Source organism: Nannospalax galili, unplaced genomic scaffold, assembly GCF_000622305.1.
Source record: "Nannospalax galili isolate Female #2095 unplaced genomic scaffold, S.galili_v1.0 scaffold132, whole genome shotgun sequence".
NCBI classification, from domain to species: domain Eukaryota; kingdom Metazoa; phylum Chordata; class Mammalia; order Rodentia; family Spalacidae; genus Nannospalax; species Nannospalax galili.
The window spans coordinates 1,156,660-1,163,007 of record NW_008332644.1 but is presented as its reverse complement, the minus strand read 5'-3'; the positions used below and the strand labels follow the sequence as shown (position 1 = coordinate 1,163,007).

Sequence of the window (6,348 nt, the reverse complement as noted above, 5' to 3'; positions counted from 1 at the left end):
TTCAACATGCATTTATGTTCAAAGTCCTAGAGGGAATTGGACTGGAGGAGCATACCTTAACATAATTAAAGCCATCTCCAACAAACCCACAGCCAAGATCATTCCAAATGGAGAAAAACTGGAAGCATTCCCATTAAAATCAGGAACCAGACAAGGCTGTCCACTATCTCCACTCCTTTTTAACATAATGCTTGAAAGTCTTGCAATAAGACAATAGATGGAAATTAAAGGAGTAATAATTAGAAAAGAAGAGCTCAAATTATCCCTTTTTGCAGACAATATGATATTATATCTAAGAGATGCCAAAAATTCCACCAGAAAACTCCTAGAAATGATGAACACATTCAGTAAATTGGCAGGTTATATAATTAATCTACAAAAGTATATAGCCTTTCTATATATCAATAACACACAGAGAAACAGTACATAGAAACACTCCCTTTCACAATAGCTGCAAATAATAATAATAATCTCAGAATAAACCTGACCAAAGACAATGAAAAATTTAAATCTTTAAAGAGATTGAGGAAGACATCAAAAGATGAAGGACCTCCCATGCTCATGGATTAGAAGAATTAATATTTTGAAAATGACCATCCTACCAAAAGCCATTTATAGAGTCAATGCAATGTCAATAAGAATCCCCATGACATTCTTTACAGAATTGGAAAAAACATCCTAAGATTCACATGGAAGCACAAAAAACCTCGGACAGCCAAAGCATCCCTGAGCATTAAGAGCAATGCGGGGGTGGGGGGGGATTACTATACCAGACTTTAAATAGTATTACAGAGCTATAGTCATAAAAACAACAAGGTACTGGCACAAAAATAGACCCATAAATCAATGGAAGAAAATTAAGACACACTTATGAGTACATGCAATTTCAGCCACCTGACATTTGACAAAGGGGCCAAGAACATTCACTGGAGGAAAGACAGCATGTTCAGCAAATGGTGCTGGAAAAACTGTATCTCCACCTGTAGAAGAATGAAATTAAACCCTTATCTTTTACCTAGCACAAAAGTCAACCCCAAATGGATCAAAGACCTCAATGTGAAGCCTGGAACTCTGAAACTGTTAAAAGAAAACATTGGCAACAACCTACAGGTTATAGGCGTAGGAAAGGATTTTCTAAACCAGACATCAATTGCTCAGGAAACAAGGTTAAAAATCAACAAATAGGCCAGGCGTGGTGGTGCACATCTTTAATTCCAGCACTTGGGAGGCAGAGGCAGGTGGATCTTTGTGAGTTCGAGGCCAGCCTGGTCTACATAGTGAGTTCCAGGACAACTGGGGCTACAAGGAGACCCTGTCCCAAAAAAGACTATATATATATCAACAAATGGGACCCCATTAAACTAAAAAGCTTCTGTATATCAAAAGAAGCAACCAAGGAAGTGAAGAGAAAACCCACAGAATGGGAGAAAATCTTCACCAGCAACACATCTGACAGAGGTTTAACATCCTGAATATATAACAAACTCAAATAACAAAGACTCAAGAAAGGAAGTAGCACAATTAAAAGATGGGCTAAGGAACTGAACAGAGAGATCTCAAAAGAAGAAATAAAGATGACTAAGAAGCAGCTTAAAAGGTGTTCAGCATCATTAGTAATTAGGGAAATGAAAATTAAAACCACTTTAAGATTTCATCTTACCCCAGTCAGACTGGCTAAGATCAAGAGATCAAATGATACCAATTTGGAGAGGATGTGGGGAAAGGGGAATGCTCATCCACTGCTAGTGGGATTGCAAACTTGTTCAACCCCTATGGAACGCAGTGTGGAGAACCCTTAAAAAACTAAAAATGAACCTACCATTTGATCTAGTTATACTGCTCTTTGGCATATATTCAAAGAACTTATCCTATTGCAGAGACACTTGTAAATCCATGTTTGTTCCTGTACTTTTCACAATAGCTAAGAGATGGAAGCAACCTAAGTGTCCCTCAACTGATGCGTGGATAATGAAAATGTGGTTAATTTATATGAAGGAGTTTTACTCAGCAGTAAAGAATGATAAAATCATGAAATTTGTAGGTAAATGGATGGAACCAGAAACTGTTATACTAAGTGAAGTAACACAGACTCAGAAAAAAAAAAAAAAGACATGTTCTCCCTCATATGTGGATCCTAGAACCAGACTCTGATAAATAAGTATGTATCCAGATGTAACTACAGGAACCAGGATAATGAAAAGGAACCAGGGAGGTAAAGGAAAAGAAAGACTCTGAAAGAGAACAGTAGGAAACAGGCATTAATCATGGAGATATAGATAAAAATGGGGCTATTTTAAGGGGAAGCGGGAAGGAGGGTTATATAAGGAACCTTGGGTATAAAGGGAAAGAAGGAGCTCAAGAGTGGTGGGACCATAGGAGAAGGGTATTATTAAGGGAAAAATAGGAGAATGGGGCACTTTAAATGGGGAAACCATGATAGAAGGGTTAGACAGTGTGAGAGATAGATAATGCCTATCTAGTTTTAAAAAAAATCCAGAGGGAGCCATATTAATCAAACAACTTACTGACAAATTATACATACAACTAGCTAAAGGAATATAATATATGTCTAGGCAAGGTTTATCGGAGGACCTTTGGTCTTTGCCCAAGCTTTATCTATATAGCACATTGTAATTAAAAGTATCAGACTGGTGGAACTAACCTTACTGGATGTTTAACTAACATACTTTGAGGTCTATACTAATTTGGTGAGAGGAACATAAAAGACAGTTTTTGCTCCTTGCCCTCCTAGGTTGACTAAGTTCCAGGGGACTATGGAACATCTCTCAAAATGCCCTGTAACTGTCGTGAGTCACTTGTCCTCTTGATCAAGGAGGCCATGGAGACCCCACCAAATGGACTTGAACCAGTGTCCAGTCTACAAAGAGGAGAGTCAACACAGAGGAACCATGTCCTCCATGCTTCCAAGTGAAGCCAGCGATGATTGAGCAGGACTTTTGATTTATCTTCACATAGATGGAACTGGTAAAAGAAAGGAACCAGGGGCTCCTTCCAAGCCCATATGATCCCTGAGGAACAGATCCTCAAACGACCTTAAGAGTAAAAATAAATTTATGGAGCCAACTGTATGGTCTTAAACACTCAAAAGGAATGTATAACCCAAGATTAAAGTGATTAATATAATTCTTTAAGAGTTCATGTGTATAGCTAAAGGCTATATAACAAGAAACAATGACAGACAGAAGATACTTCCCTTTGAGTTTTTGGCCAGGGTGGCCCAAGAGACTCCCAGACAGTAACCCAACATAAAACTGGGAAAATGAACAGCAGACCCCGATCTTATCTAAGGAATATTGGCAACTGATTTCTGCTAGATGAGGAAGAGCTGATCTTCCTAAAACAAGGAACTCTAGATAGGCTGACTAGACTCAGTGGATGAATTAGCACTGGGGAATGGCAGGGGAAGCCGACAACACAGTGAACAGTAACAGAGATGACAGAGTATATGGGCTCCAGTTGGGGGCGGGGAGGTGATGAGAGGGTGCCATTTGGGATGTGGGTATGTAGATGAATAAGATTGTATGGCATGTTCTGTATGAAATACACCCCCAAAAATTCAACAAACTTAGAAAATGAGTTACATTTGTGGAAGAAGCATAAAAAATTTGCTTCATGTTAGTTAATAGAGGTGAAAAACATTACCAATGAAATCTACCCGATGACTTTATATCCATGCTCTGGTGCCAAGGATCTCAGAAAGTAACCGATTGTGACTAGTAATAATCAGGTACATAGAGATTAGAGACACGTGCAAACATCTAAGTGTTGTAGCATTAAAAATTAGTTTTTCAGCTGGGCCTGGTGGCACATGCCTTTAATCCCAGCACTTGGGAGGCAGAGGAAGATGGATCTCTGTGAGTTCAAGGCCAGCCTGGTCTACTTAGTGAGTTCCAGGACAGCTGGGGTTACAGGGAGACCCTGTCTCAAAAAGAACAAAAAAAAATTAGTTTTTTATATGAAACAGTATCTTTTAAAATGAAATGGAGATCTTTTTTTAAAGGTTAAAACCTCATTAAATTTTATTTCTTATAGGGTCTATTCTGAGTTCAATATTATATAACTCTGTTAATTCAACTGTGAAGCTAAAAATTTACAGCCAATTTTGAAAGAGGTGCATCTTTACTCTGGAAATTGTTATTGAATATGTTAATGCTCTAATGAAATGCTTCTTCTAATCATGTGGTTATTAAATAAATAATTTAAAAAACAAAAAAAAACAAAAAATATTTTATTTTATGTGTATGAGTGTATTATTGCCTGCATGTGTGTAAGTGCACCCATGTCATGCAGTGTCTGTGGAGGTCAGAAGGCATCAGATCTCCTGGAACTGGAGCCACAGATGGTGGCTAGCCACCATGTGGGTGCTGGGAATCAAACCCAAGTCCTCTGTGAAAGGAACCAGTATTCTTAACCACTGAGCCATCTCTCCAATTCCTATGATCAATTTTCTAATGATCTTCTGGCATTTATACCTTCAAAATGAACATATCCAAATGGAGTTTATTTCCTTTCCTCAACAGCTTTCTCCTTGCTAGAGATAAAAGCTTATATTTAGAGAGTGAATATATGGTCTAAATGGTGAAGAACTTGTAATGATATAATCCTGTTTGAAAAATATCCTCCTTCCCCCATGGAGGTCTTGGGAGACCTACAAATAACAAAATACCAATCAAAACAGCACACACAAAAGAAAACAGCCATGTCAGCCTATTACAGCAAGTGTCACTGAACTCTGAACTTGTTACGATTATTTTGATGACTGTTTCTCATTTTAAATTCAATTCTTCCATGTATGTTGTACTATGGCAACGATAACTGAGTAATTTTAAATTGGGAAATTACAGTAAAAAGTTTATAGCAAGAAGTTCATATTCCTTTATTCCCTAACAGACTTCTTTGATTTTTATCCTTGACTCAAGTTGCCTGATTCAGCAACTGAAAATACAGAATGGCCAGTCACATTTGAATTTCAGACGGAAAGTAAAACAAACAAAAAACCCCCAAACCATACAACTTACAACAAATATGCGGCCCATGAATTATTTGGGACAGTCTTAACCCAAAGAAATAATAGAAACAAACAAACAAATTAATAAACAAATAAAGGCTGTGTATTTATGATTCCAATGTGATTGAACATTCTGAGTGACTGAATTCCTGAAGGAGTCTTCTCTACAATGTCAAGGAGATTTCCACTTCCAGAGCAGGTCTCACACACACACACACACACACACACACACACACACACACACACACGCACACACACACACACGTACATCATACTCAGTCTTCATATTTAGTTCATTGATTAGTTATAAATGAAAACACAACATTATCTTAATTAGGTTTTTCTCAGGGAGTAAAGAGACATCAAGATCCCAAAATGAGAAGAGGTAGCAAAGGAAGAATTGCTGCATCACTCCTCAAATGCATTGCTGGAAAGCGTCTTGAGTCCCTAAGGGACATAGCCTGGTAAATTGGAGCCTGGAGCATGCTTACCCCAGGTTTTAGACCTTTCTGTGTTAACAGCAGACACCCAGGCAGTCATGGAGGCACTGAAGGCATTCAGGCCAGTATCCGTGATGATTAGTTCACTTCACCTTACTGCTAATGGTTTTTCTTCCTAGGAGTCACCCAGTCACACAGCTGCAGGTAAAGGAGTTTCGGAACAAGCTATCGCTGCCCTTTCATTCCAACTGAGCGAAAATGAGAGCAGAGGGCTGTCAGCCCCTCCCCACAGGCTGGGATCAAAGCAAATTATAAGAATTACTGTACCAGAGTAGAGGAGTCTTGGCAGAGAAGTGGCCTTGTAGCTTGCTGTAGTTGTTCTGAAAAAGATCTGTGGAGGAGGTCTTGGTACTGTCTCACATTGCCAAGGCTAGAAAATCCTGGTGACCACAGAAGTGACCCAAGTTTCTATTTAAAACTTCTTATTTAAAAGTTAATCATGAAAATCCAGGAGGATCTGCTTGCCGAAAGTGATAGGCAAGTTAAAGGTAAAAACACTTAATGATTCATTCCCTCTACCTGTCTCTCTAGGAGGAGAAAAAGGAATGAGAAAGTCATTACAACTGACAGGAATTATTAGTCACAAATCCTGGGCTCAGAAAGGGGTGGGAAATGATACAATGGCTCTGTTGTGTTTTCATTCCTATGAAACCTCCTTCTGCTCCTTCAGTGCCCTTTGACCTGTTGGCAGAGGCACCAAGTCTGAATACAACTCTGGGTTGCACTTTCCTGAGGAAGTCAAGCAACTTGTTTTCATTTGGTTACCATGGTTATGGTACTGCCTGTTACCAAGCCAATGATTTGCATTGCAAACCATCA

At 38.8% G+C, this 6,348-nt stretch overlaps 1 protein-coding gene across 1 annotated transcript in view; it reads right to left on the bottom strand.

The window, feature by feature from the left end:
• Itprid1 (ITPR interacting domain containing 1) overlaps window positions 1-6,035 on the bottom strand; it is a 141,027-nt gene extending 134,992 nt beyond the window's left edge. Inside the window, exon 1 of the mRNA XM_008827561.1 lies at window positions 5,797-6,035. The gene's annotated coding sequence lies outside the window, so the exon portion shown is untranslated. The remainder of the gene's footprint in view (window positions 1-5,796) is intronic.
• Between the last annotated feature and the right edge of the window lie 313 nt (window positions 6,036-6,348).